This window comes from Aedes albopictus, chromosome 1 (genome assembly GCF_035046485.1).
Source record: "Aedes albopictus strain Foshan chromosome 1, AalbF5, whole genome shotgun sequence".
NCBI lineage: Eukaryota > Metazoa > Arthropoda > Insecta > Diptera > Culicidae > Aedes > Aedes albopictus.
Genome location: NC_085136.1, coordinates 182,649,716 through 182,663,529, shown reverse-complemented (window position 1 = coordinate 182,663,529; position 13,814 = coordinate 182,649,716). Strand labels below are relative to the sequence as shown.

At 40.1% G+C, this 13,814-nt stretch overlaps 1 long non-coding RNA gene across 1 annotated transcript in view; it reads left to right on the top strand.

Annotated features, from left to right (window-relative positions):
- The first annotated feature begins 11,104 nt into the window (after positions 1-11,104).
- LOC134285351 (uncharacterized) overlaps positions 11,105-13,814 on the top strand; it is a 44,982-nt gene continuing 42,272 nt past the window's right edge. The window contains exon 1 of the long non-coding RNA XR_009996301.1: positions 11,105-11,264. This is a non-coding gene — a long non-coding RNA (uncharacterized LOC134285351). The remainder of the gene's footprint in view (positions 11,265-13,814) is intronic.

Sequence of the window (13,814 nt, the reverse complement as noted above, 5' to 3'; positions counted from 1 at the left end):
TTTTGCCGACAGCACACTTGCCAAGGAAACAGGATGCTGGATGTGATGCGGAATAAGAAGACAGAGGCAAAGAAATACTCGAAGAAAAAGCCAGAAGTCATTGGTACGATTATTGAATGGGAGGAGCTTCTACCAGTACCAGAAATGCCGTTGGAACCTGAGCTACCGGCCGAACCTCAACCCCCACTGGAAGTGCAGTCCGCATCGGCGATGGAACCTGAACAGTCACTGGAAGAGGAACTCGAGTCCGAAGATATTGATGATGAAGAATGGAAAGGATATGAATCGGCAGAAGATGCATTTTACGGAGAAGATGATACTATTGTTCCGGGCGATGGGAACCGAGAGAGAAGACCTACCCGTTCCACCGGAGGAGTTTTACCGAAGTGATTTGGAGACTATTTTGTCGGCATGGTAACGGTGAACCAGGAGGAGCTGCCATTGTTTGACGTCATGGTGAAGCATCAGCCTATGATATTCGGAAGCAAGATATAGGAGGAGCTAGCCGATCGAGGAGGAGTTCGTGCAGGAGACTAGGGGATAGATTCGCGAGGAGGAGTGTTGGACTTTTCGTATGTTACGCTAGATCGATTACGCGAATCCACCCCTGCAGGGAAAAACAACACACACATACATGAAGCAGTAGTTTACTTTCCCTTTTTTGTTGTGACAAATCATTAATAAAAACAAGTTGTTCGAATCAAGTCGGTCGCGTTTGTGCTCTGTATTTTTGCCCAAATTCCGAAGTATTACCTGGTCTGGTCCGTAACTGGATTGTCCGTCCGACAAAATGGACATTCATATGTACAGTATAGATCCATGTTTACCTTTTTTTTAACTGATTGAACGAATCATATTTTGGTCCGTTGTCGACCGGCCGTCGATGAATCCGGCTTGGTAACTTCCCACGAACTCATTTGCTTTAGGTGAAAGACGACGGAAGATGATCTGGGATAGCACTTTGTAGGCGGCATTCAAAGTGGTGATCGCTCGAAAGTTCTCACACATTAACTTGTCGGCTTTCTTGTGGATGGGACAGATTATCCCTTCCTTCCACTCCTCCGGTAGCTGTTCGGTTTCCCAGATCTTGACTACTAACTGGTGCAGACAGGTGGCCAACTTTTCCGGGCCCATTTTGATGAGTTCTGCTGCGATACCGTCCCAACCAGCCGCTTTGTTGTTTTTGAGCTGGTGGATAGCATCCTTAACTTCCCTCAGCGTGGGAGTTGGCTCGTTCCCGTCCTCTGCTGCACCAACATAATCATTTTCTCCGCTGCCTTGGTCCTCCGTGCCCACATTCTCTTCGCCATTCAGGTGCTCGTCGAAGTGCTGCTTCTACCTTTCAATCACCTTACGTTTGTCCGTCAGGAGGCTCCCGTCCTTATCCCTGCAGATTTCGGCTTGCGGCACGTAGCCTTTGCGGGATGCGTTGAGCTTCTGGTAGAACTTACGTGTTTCTTGTGAACGGCACAGCAGTTCCATTTCCTCGCACTCCGCTTCTCCCAGGCGGCGCTTTTTCTCCCGGAAGAGACGGGTCTGCTGCTTCCGCTTCTGTCTGTATCGCTCCACATTCTGTCGAGTTCCATGCTGCAGCATTACCGCCCGCGCTGCATCCTTCTCCTCCAGAACCGTTCTGCACTCCTAGTCGAACCAATCGTTTTGTCAACTCCGTTCTACGTACCCGATAGTGCCTCGGCTGCGTTGTTGCGTCACGATAAGTCCTGTCGTCGATAATGTCGGAGAAGTGCCGTCCATCAATCAGAAAGTGGTCGATTTGCGATTCCGTTTGTTGTGGTGATCCCCAGGTGTAACGATACGGGAGGCTGTGCTGGAAGAAGGTGCTACGAATTGCCATGTTCTTGGAGGCGGTGAAATCTATGAGGAGTAGGCCATTTTCGTTCGTCAGCTGGTGGGCGCTGAACTTTCCAATTCCTCCTCCTGGCCTACCTGAGCGTTTAGATCCCCTATGATATCTTTGATTGATGTCGTGGTTTGGGCAGCGGTCGTACTCGCGATCGAGCTGCGCATAAAATGCGTCTTTGTCATCATCAGTCCTTCCGGAGTGAGGGCTGTGCACGTTTATTATGCTGATGTTGAAGAATCGGCCCTTGATCCTCAACCTGCACATTCTTTCGTCGATCGGCCACCAGTCGATCACGCGCCTCTGCATGTCGCCCATTACTATAAAAGCTGTTCCCAGCTCAAGTGTGTTGCCGCAACTCTGGTAGGTGGTATGATTACCTCTAAACGTTCGCACCATAGATCCTGTCCAACACACCTCCTGCAGCCCAACGATTCCGAAACCGCTGTCCTTCAGTATATCGGCGAGTAAGCGGGTGCTCCCGATGAAGTTGAGATATCTACAGTTCTGTGGTCGTCGCCATTGGTATCGGTTCGCATTCTTCTCTTGTTGATTTTCCGGTGCTAGTCTTTTTTACGGCTGGCTCGCAGGGCCTGACACCAACCCACTAACCCAGGGAGCTGGGCTGACCTTCCCGGAAGCTACGGGTTTTGCATTGGCATTTCCACCAACTACAGTGCTAAATAGCTAGGCTCAAGCGCCAGCCTCCGCCGGGGGTGGTATTTTTAATGAGCGCCCAGGAGATATTTTACCTGAGCTTCCACCCCCCTACACATACTATAATGTAACTGTTAAAAAAAGCTGTTTGGATGCGTTCAATCAAAAGTTATTCACTTTTGCTGTGTTTTTTCGAGTACAGGCCTTATAAGATAAAATACAAAATGCCTGTCGTACTATCAAAGTTACCCCACTTCACGGTACCAACGGTTTCGACTATGTAAGAAACACATCGAAAAACCAATAAAATAATATTATAAGACTAACTTTTTCTCAAAACTGTAGACTTTCCAGTTGTTAGAAAAAGTCATCTCTAGACATCTATGGACTAGATGAGGTAAAATTTTTATGATCATAAAAACGTGCAGACATGCTAATATGGAATAATAATTTAGTCCACGAAAGATTGAATTTCACCCCGGTTTGGTGCCACATTTAGAAAGAATAGCTGGAAGAACCGCCGGGAGAATTGCTTGAGGAGTCACTGTTGGAATATCTCAGCGTACGTTATGAGGAGCTCCTGGAGGAATCTCTGAAGGAATTCCTAGAGGATTCACAAAAATCCTAGTAGAAATTGCTGGCGATATCTCTCTCTCTCTTCTCTCTTCTTGGCGTAACGTCCTCATTGGGACAAAGCCTGCTTCTCAGCTTAGTGTTCTATGAGCACTTCCACAGTTATTAACTGAGAGCTTCCTCTGCCTATGACCATTTTGCATGCGTATATCGTGTGGCAGGCACGAAGATACTCTATGTCCAAGGAAGTCAAGGAAATTTCCTTTACGAAAAGATCCTGGACCGACCGGGAATCGAACCCGTCACCCTCAGCATGGTCCTGCTGAATACCCGTGCCTTTACCGCCTCGGCTATATGGGCCCTGCTGGCGATATCTCTACAACAATTATTATAGAAACCCCATCAGGCATGCCGAGGGGAATTCTAAGAGAAACTCCTTGAATAAATACCTGGAGGAATATCTACAGTTCTCCTAGGAAGAATCGGTAGAGGTATTCTGGAGAAATCCATGGAGGAGTCCCTAATGGAATCGCAGGAGGCATTTTTGGAGGGATCTCAGGAAGGTTTCCCGAAAGTAAGTATATCAGGAGAAAGTTCCAGAAGTATTCTCGGAAGTACCGTAATCTGGGGGTAGAGGATCAGCGGGGTGAAATTGATCGCTAAGGGATTCTTGTCCATCAACCGCTGAGGACGCTACAATTCTGTTTCAAGGCAAAAATTTTAAACGTAAAACAATTGTGTGAATGTATTTGAAGAAATTTTGAAGTTTTTTTTGTCAATTAGATTTTGCAAAAAAATATCGACTTTTTTGGATGTGTAACTTGGTAAAAAGACTGTCATTCAGAAAATAGCCTCCCTTCTACCCCTTGTATATCAGATGGCTCATAGAACACTATTATTGGTGTGGCTTCGTGGTCGTGCGGCTAAGGTCACCAAGTCTTTAGTCGCATCGTGCTAAGGAGCGCGGGTTCGATTCCCGCCGCAGCTGTCAGGAAAAAGTTTTCGGCTGTGCCACTGGGCGTTGCATGCTAGTCCGTTGTCTAGTGTCGTGCTTCCTCCAAAGAGCAAATAGCTCACTGGAAGCATTAAACGTGTCTGTGTATTTTTTTTATTATTCATTTATGGTAGGTTTATTGAACATAGTTTTTAGTTATAATTAATGTTAGCACATAAGTTTTATTAAAAAATAGCACATGTTTTTGCCAAAGTAAGATGATTTTTTAAGAAATTGTCTACCTTTAGACGATTAATGTGGGCCATTCTGTGAATTATTAAATTTCATTTCATATTCAACATACAAAATGCATCAGTTGTAAGAATTTGAAAAACTTATTCAGATTGAGCATCACCAAATTTAGTTTGTTCAATAATTTTCTAGAATGTTATGTTATTGGTTGATCAACTTCACCCCGGTTCGAATGTTTTAAACTTTGGCCATTTGAAGATTTTTTACATAATGTAGCAGTTTCTTATAAAAATTTCGTCTACGGAATTTGATACACGTCCACCCAGTACCAGTGAAGAGAATTGTCAGACAAAAGAGGCACAAGACAAGCAATAAAGAAGGTGCGACGATTACTCTTTATCCCTACTGGTAACAGATAATGACATGATCTCGAAATTTTTTGTTGCAGACAAAACGGAAGCTGAATTTGTTGCGTACTTTTCAACTCGTGAATAATCAATTATTGCTAACCCAGAGTCGAAACTGTTTGATGATAGAGCTTCACCAGAGTTGCAGTGTTTACCGACTCGAAGTTACCGTTCGAAAATCGCAATGCAAGGCTTAAAAATCTCTAAACTCGTGGTGTACGATGTTAATCCCAATATTTTCAAGATGGGACAAACTTATGTCGCATGGGTTTGTTTGTCGCAACAAATACAGGTTGCGACATTGTCATTATTGTTGCGCGATGGTTGAATTTTGATTCACTGCCCAGTACATGTTGCAAAAATATTGAGGGATCCTACCTTGAATTTATAGAAGACGGCCAATAGGAGTTCCTGGAGAAATCTGAAGGGGTTTTATATGTTGATGTGCGTGAAAATTGGAAAAAAGTTTGAATTTTTGTAAAATTATGTAGACATATTTTTTGAAATTCTCTTTTCACGTCTTACATAGTACAAAACCAGCTTGAGAACATGAAAAATAGTATAAATTACCAAAGTTATAACAATTTGCGTGAAACGTGTTTTCTTTGAAGTGGCTTTCCGTGACTATGATTACAGTCTAACGGCTCAACTGAAAGCGCAAACCCAAAACAAAAACCGTTACTTGAAGGCCTTGAAGGTATCCATGAACGATCGAAATAACAAAAAAGGTTTTATTTTGCAAACGAGAACCATTTTTCTCAAAAAATCTTATTGCTACATAATATAAAATACATTTTTTATTTGTTTATGAAACTTTTGTTTACTATTATTGATTTCACCCCTGTTTCTTCACTGGGACTTTTGAAATAATTTATAAAGCATCAAAAATTTTTCATGTGTCGTTAATATTTTAGCCGATAGTTAATTACAGACTATGAGATATCTTCCCTCATGAAAGCTGTACTTTATAATTGATGAAGAGATCATCATACTCTGTGTATCTGCGTTCCCATGTTTTCACATATTCAGTTAACAATCAGGAAGCATCAACGCTGAAGAACCATTCACAACCAGCTCGATGGATGAAAAAGAAAACAAATCGTAGACCGAGCCCTATCACTTGGGGAAGTGTGAAAAAGAACAATTATTTTAACCTAAGCCACGGGGCTCGCGCTACTACATTGGTAGCACCAACAACTGAGCATGCTGTGTTGTTTACAAGAAAAGTATCGCTATCACTGAATATTCAACAATTCTAGAGAGGCGGGGAAACTGGTTCTAGAAAAGCCTGCACTTGTCCTTGAAGAGGGGGCGGGATGGGGGTTTTCATGCTATGATATCAATTATTTCGATTGATTGATTGATTGATTTGTCTTTATTTGAGAGACTTTCAACAATTATTTCGAATTAGACGAGATTTTTTCAAGAGAAAAATAATCATGACATAGCATAAACATGTTTTCTTTCGATGCAGAATGCAGAATTCTTTTCTGAACGATTACAGGCATGCGACAACGGACAATACACGAATTATCCAATTCCAGTGGCACAGTGTAGAATTTTCCGTTTGACGAAAAGTTTTCACCTACTGAAGCGGGAATCAAACCCATTCCCGGAGGTTTGCGAAACGCCTAGACGGCTGGCAGAATGTTCGTTTTTTTTTAAATTTCGTTCTAAATAGATTTTTTGAAGTTTCATTTAGTTTTTCTTAAACTACTACTTCTACGTTTTAAACTATAGGTTAATCCGAATTACCCCCAATTGTAGAGGCGCTTGATGAGATAAGGGGAAAATCAAATTTTACTCATTTTTTGCTCTAGAAGTTGCTATTTTCCATTTGCAATGGCTTCCACTATCATCATTCTCGATGCCCATGCCGACAGATACCGGATTGGCCAGCTAACAAAAAATCCGGAAGATCGCCCGCCGGAGGCATAGCAAGAGCTCCTCAAATTAATCACATAAATTGTTCGTAAGTACCTACCGGATCTTAGCGCACCTGAAAGAGAATTACATTTTCTTTCCAAAAAGTACTCGTTTTTTTCTCTGCGATGCGGAATTCGATATGAACAAGTGAAAAAAAGTGCACTTTGCCTATGCCGCCATGTGAAATTTTGGAGGAGTCACGTTTTTCATAGGGTTCTCATTCCTGCCACCAGATGCGGAGGGATCATTAGCTTCCGTTGGATTTACCTATATGTAGTGATTTTCGGGTCTTCCTAACATTATCGGGCTCAGCTTCTCAGGCTGTTTCCTCAAACATATATTAATGAACATTGAAGTGTACATCCTATAGCACTGTAGTTGATTTTAAAGCTACACAATGCATTTTTCAAAATGTTGCTGTGAATTGTAGGAATCCTAAAAATAAAATTTTCGATAGTTTCTAAAATCCTACCACATAAAAGTTATCTCAGCAAAAAGTCCGACTACCATGATATGAAGAACAATAAATTCAATAAAAACCAAGGTTATCTATAATATTTTGAATTATAATTCAGTTATTCTTTACCATGAAAACATCTTTATCTGAAAAGTAACTTCTTGTCTTTCCTTTATCGAAAAAAAAATCGATTTTTTGCTTGAATCGGGTGCTCTAAACCACATCCAGATGCAAATCGATTGCACCGCTTCCGAAAGTAGGTTGCATAAAAAATCTATTCTCGGGGAAGTGCATTTTATAATTTTAAACATTTGAACGAGCGAACGACATAGGCCTAATCTAAAGACGCTGTATGCTAAAGACACGAAATCTGATGATTGTTGCTGTTGATGATGATTGTCGCGTTATGACGATGATGCTGTCGAGCAATGCTTTTAAAGTGCGTCTGACAGGTCTCCTGCTTGATTGGAATGACATTGATAGAAAATGGAATTTCAATTGGAACATTTCGTGTCTTTGCATATAGTGTCTTTAGCATAATCAGAAGACGTTTGAAATCAGCTGATTTTGGGGACCTTTGACAGTTCTCCTATAGACCACCTCACGGCGAAATCCTATCTCTTTTGCTCCTTCAGAGAGTTTAAAAACAACAGGACCAGTACCTGTCAAATTTGACAGGTGTTGGTCCTGTTGTTTTCTAATTTCCCGTAGAAGAGAAAGAGAGCGATTTCTTGATGACGTCACCGTGCAATGGGCAATTGGCTTTGACGGAAGCAAAAATGCGCTCACTCCAATGGGAAATGTATCTGTCACCGTGTGCGACCAAAAGTATAAACAAACGTGCTTTGTCTGCCATACGACTCCCGCCAGGCGGCAGCACTGCAACGCCGTCAAGGCATATGAAAATAACAGTCCAGCGTTTGCGCCTTTGTTTGGCAGTTGTCAACAGTGGCATACACAGACCCGTCAACTGAAAAGGCCTATGAGCCAACAATGTTAATGATGATATTGATTTTCATGGGTTAGGACGCTACCCAAAATTTCATTCATAAAATCGGCTCGTAAAATGGACTATTGGCTAAATGCGATGCCACTTTGCACACCATTTTTTTTGAAACGCTTCCAGCACAAAAAAAATCAGCAAAATAAATTGATGAATTTCAGCAAAATTTTTGCTGAATTTCAGCATAACGTTGCTGATCAACTGTCAAAATTGCTGGAAGATTCAGCAAGCTGAAAAATAATTGCTGATATTCAATAAATTCGTATTGCTGATTGAAATCAGCACAAAATAAATCAGCAAAGTTCTTGAATACCAGCAAACAAAATTTGCAGTGTAGTGACAGTAGTTTAGTGCATCTAGGGGAACGGAACCCATCTTAACCGTAGTGTGGCCAGCAAAAAAAACACCCGTAGAAGGCCGGCAGGGTACCCGGGTACCCACGAAATGGAAATGATTATATCTCGGCGATTTTTCCACCGATTTTAAAAGTTTTTGCCTCATTCAACTAAGAAACTCATTATCTATCGAGATCATATTTGGTTGGACCGGTCCGATCATCATAGGTACCGGGAAATCCGGATTTCCGGATCCATGTTTTTATACAATACAATATACGGGATTTTCGGTAGGTTAGTAGCAATTTCGGTACCAAGCATCGTAAAATTGCTTTGGCATATTGTATCTGACCGGCCTGGAATAATAAAACGTGTTGACTTTGAAACTGTGATTTCGGAACACGCTTCCCGTAGGGTCATGGTTGACCATAAACACTTTAAGGTATCCTAGCCTTAACAATGTGGGTTTCAATATAGTATAAGGACATGCTCCCAAAAATATGGATTTTCCGACAACCACGGTGATTAGATCGATCTAACCAAATATTTTCCCGATAGATGATGAGTTTCTGAGTTGAATGAGCTAAAAATTTCCAAAATCGATGAAAAATTGACGGAGATATGATCATTTCAATTTCGTGGGTACCCGGGTACCCTGTCGGCCTTCCACGTAATAAAAAAAGGCAGGAGCACCTCCCCCTGCTGCTCCTCACTTTAAAATTCGGTCAACCCCATTAATAGATGTATATTGACGAGTTCTAAGATCTAACAGAGTTTCAACATCCTAGTCTCAATAACCATTAAAATATCGAGATTTGAAATTGAAAAAGGTACCCGGGTACCCTGCCGGCCACATAAGTGTTAAGCAAAGTGCCCCAATTCTCATCACATCTAATGCAAAGCTAGTAAGATCTTTTTAAATTATTGTTAGGAATAAGCAGGCATGATAACGTAATTAACGGACGCAACGGACTGTTTTCGATATAGGATGAACATAGGGTCATAGGATGAAGAAGGGTCTTAAAGCACTTAAACATGTCAACAGCATAAATTTCACTATTGTCATGATTATTAAATAGTTATAACGACTAGTAAAATTTTGCTATTAGCGGACTTGTAACTGAAAAATAACAAAAAGAAGCAGGCTTTGAAACCAGCGAAACGATTCTGCATAATTACAGCAACCGTTCGCTCGTTGCAACAAGTGTACATTGAAACTAGAGATACTGGAAGGGAGAGTGGAGTCATGTTCCTATTTTGGCAGGTCTCAGCTCGTTTGGAACAGGAATGTGTATGGGTTATACAGATGATCGCTGAAGGCATGATTTGAAATTGACGTTAGTTTAATTGTAACGAACGAACGAGATTCTTTTTTTTGTCTGTATTAACGAGATTTTTAGCCCTAGCCTAGTTCATCTCGGGACCCACGCTTTACTTCCCTTCCGAGGGAAGGACTCACATTTTTTTTGCGAGTTTGTCGGGAGTGGGATTCGATCCCAGGTCCTCGGCGTGATAGTCAAGCGTTCTAACCATCACACCAGGTCCGCTCTACCGAACGAGATTCGTTATATTTAATTAACGTCAATTTTAAACGGATTTAGAGGCAAACTGAATTACTGATTGATTTGGCGTGATTTGGCGGAAAAGAAAATAAACTCTGATTGCGCTGCTCTTAACATATAAGGTACACCGGGGCAAGTTGAAACGGGTGGGGCAAGATGAAACACGAAGTTTTGAAATAGATTTCAAAACAATTTTGAAATTCTTTCTTCGCTAAAAGATTGCTTGAATCAAAAACTATGTGATACGGCAATCAAACTGTTTATCATCATTGGAAAACATAATGTTAACCCGCTGTTTCATCTTGCCCCACCCGTTTCGACTTGCCCCGGTGTACCTTATTCGGGTCAACAGACTAGTACGGACATAATCACAAACATACATGGTCAAGCAAACATTCAACACATCATCAATAATTCTGCTTCGTCAGATTTCGGCAATACAAAGGACTGACACTACATTACTCCAACAATTTTAACATTAGAGTGCTTCGAAGTGCAATGACCAAGGCACTTGACAACTTCTGATATGATTTCCAATTTGTAAAAATTGGCAGAGGACATGCAAATAAAAAACATTGCAACGCGTGGGTTCAAAACGAACAACAAATGCAGTATTCCATTGCTGGGACGTCGTGTTCCGTTAGTTTACATACACATGATTACATTTGATAACTCCTTCCTCAAACACGATACAATGACTTTTCTTTTTTAAATAAATTTTAAATGAAAGTTATCATTTTTAAATAAAAGTCGTCATTAAATGTGAACTCAAATGCATAGTTACTATGTTATTACTTTTATGTTCGCCTTAGGTGAATTGATACGGGGTTGTCATGAATAGTTGCTACAGTCATTCACTTTTGATACTCTTCAGCTTCACTTACCTGTTTTTTTTTCGCAAAGCCAAGCACAACAGCGTGCCGTTTGTCGAATCACACGCTCTCTGATGCGTCACACAAAAGGAAGAGCTTATGTACTTACTGGAAGATCCTATCGATAAAAAAGACCTCGACGATCCAGCATGTGGCTGAGGTTCGCCTCACGGTATTTATTGTAGAACCTGTGTAGTTCCTGACTTCGTTTATGTAAAATTCCTAAATGATTAGCCAGTTCCCTCAAAATAAATGTTCAATAAAAATCTTCATGCTCAGTATCTCAGCAGTCGTTGGTCAAGACAGTGCAGAAAGTAGCAGCAGCGGCAGAAGCAATTGCTAGTGGAGTGCTATTTCGCGAGTGTGATCAGTTGACCCGAAAAAAAAAACCGTTAAACAGATTTCTAAAGATGGGCAGTTTAAGTGTAAGCTCATTCATTAATCATATTATTTTTGACGCTCATTTGCGCGAAAAAGCACAGCTAATCTCGGCACCTAAATTTAACGATTTGTTTGTACTGCCTTCAAAGGAAAGCCAAATTCGTCATGGGAGTATGGGGTTTAAATGGGCAGACGGGGTTAAACAGCCATTTTCTATTTGTCATGTTTTTTATATGATTAAAATTTAAAGTGCTTTTTGAGAACGAAAACGTTCTACCGTAAACCGGGGTCTAATTGATCACCGGGGTGAAATAGATCATTCGATGACTAAACTGTAATTCCATTATGCAACTTTAACACGTTGTTATGATCATAAGATTCTTACCTTACCATAGATGTCTAGAGATGAATGTGGATTTTGTTTTTTTTTTAGAAAAAGTGAGTCGTGTATTACTTTTTTAAAGGATTTTACACTGTGTTTCTTACATAGCTGAAACCGTTGATACTAAACAATCGATTGCCACAAGAAGTTTCTGTAAACTTTCTGTGTTCACATTTGGGCGGAAGCTGGATTATGATGTAGATTTTCTGGACATGAATAAGTCCCATGTTTTTTTTTAGTTAAAAAGTGATTTTATGTGGTTGAATTTGTTTATTTCAAAGGAAATTGCATACATTTTAGCGTTTAATGATAAATTTTAAAATTTACATTTATTAAATTGCAAATCAATAGCCGTAGTTTTGGCGCGTTAGTCATGTTCGGAAAGTCAACATTTTGGCGCCAGCACCAAACCGAATAGCGACGCTTTGACTGTGACGCTCTTTTTGTTTTCATGCGTGCTCACTTCTAACAAAAAATAAAAAAAATGTGAAACCAAACAAACAGTGTTTCAATCTTTTGTTTTAGTAGGATGAACATGGGAGACACACGCTTAATAAGGGAACCAATACTCTATGTTGCTAACAACCCAACATTAACAAAAATATTTTTGCCAAAAAAAAAAACTGTTTGATTTTCAATCGATTCCATAATATTTAGTGGAGAAGGTAATTTTCTGTTCTTACTGATATTTAATTGTAAGCTGATCTATTTCACCCCAAAGTGGCATTTTTAATGTTTTGATTTTTGAAGTTATTTACCTTTAACTTTAAATTTGTGGAACAAAATTCTGTGGTGTAGTTTCAAGGAGATACACCCGGTTCTGTTGAGCAGAAATGATTTTGCCAACATTTGAAACCAACACATGTAAACTGCAAAAGTAGTTTTAAAATGATCAATTTGACTCCGAATTACTGTACTTGTGTATAAGTTGTCAAGACATTTATTGCAATGCTGTATTAGACATAAAAAATAAGTCCCTTTCGACGAGTGAAGAATTGAGCATTCGTAAAATGAAGAAAATAATCAATATGCAATTTATTCCACGGCAATTGTACATTATACACACTTAGATAAAATCACCGAATTCGGTAATATTTTACCGAAATCTCAACCGTTAAGTTTTTTACCGGAGAAATTCGGTGACGTTTACCGAACTTCGTTAAAATTTGACAGATAAACGATAACATTTTACCGAAATTTGGTAATTTTTGCAGAATTTCGGTAAAAAACCATTACCGAACGTTCAGCTGTTGAGATTTCGGTAAAAATTACCGAACGCGACTAGCTGTGTATACCCAAGCATCTAAAGTCTATCTAAGGTTTTGAATAAAAATTTTGTTTTGTTTTTCAAAGAAAATCTTTGAAATACTTTTGGAATTGTTTATCGGAAGTTTACTTTAGATGCAAGAAGATGCACCAGATTTGGAAAATGGGTCGGGAAAGTGGCCTTTTAACAACATGTTCAGATTAGAATTAATCCAATTAACCCTCGAGCAGTCGCGTCTTCGACCACGTTCGGCGACGCCACGCTCACACTGTGTACCCCAAGCGTGCATTTTTGGTGGTGCGTGTACTCAGTACATGACGCGACCGCTCCCTGTTAAAAGCACATAAGTTAAACTATTTCAAAACAGCTAAAACGTTCCATTTTCGCAGATTGTGTTAACCATATCCACTTAACCCTCTTTTACCCTATCATAAAAAACAGCTTCCAAACACCAATCGTGTAAATGACCTACCGTGAGAAATGTGTTGGGTTGACCAGAGAATATGACATCATCAATCGGATGTAGTTTCATCGTACTGTCTGTTCGAAAATTATCGCCTGAGACAGTAAAAATTCAGCTATGAAAAATTCGGCTGCACCGCAAAACTAAAAACATAATCCGTGAAATTCGATAAAATTGAAGAAATACCATACGTATATTTATTTATTCAATGAGTTGCAAAATGAAAAATCTTAAAACATGAGTGGTACAATTGATGAGGCTTACCGAGTTGGACAATTGTAGTGTAGTGTACTGTGAGAATGAGTTGCATACATTTTTTTTTTTCAAAGACCAAAACGTATTTACTAGCTCATTCTCATCAGTGACATCGTTATTCCTGGTGATTGAATGGGAATTGGCCACGCGTTCTATAATGCCGTCATAATATTCCAAGCTTTTATATGGGTTAGCAGCATCACCCTAAAGCTGTTATTTCACAGGAT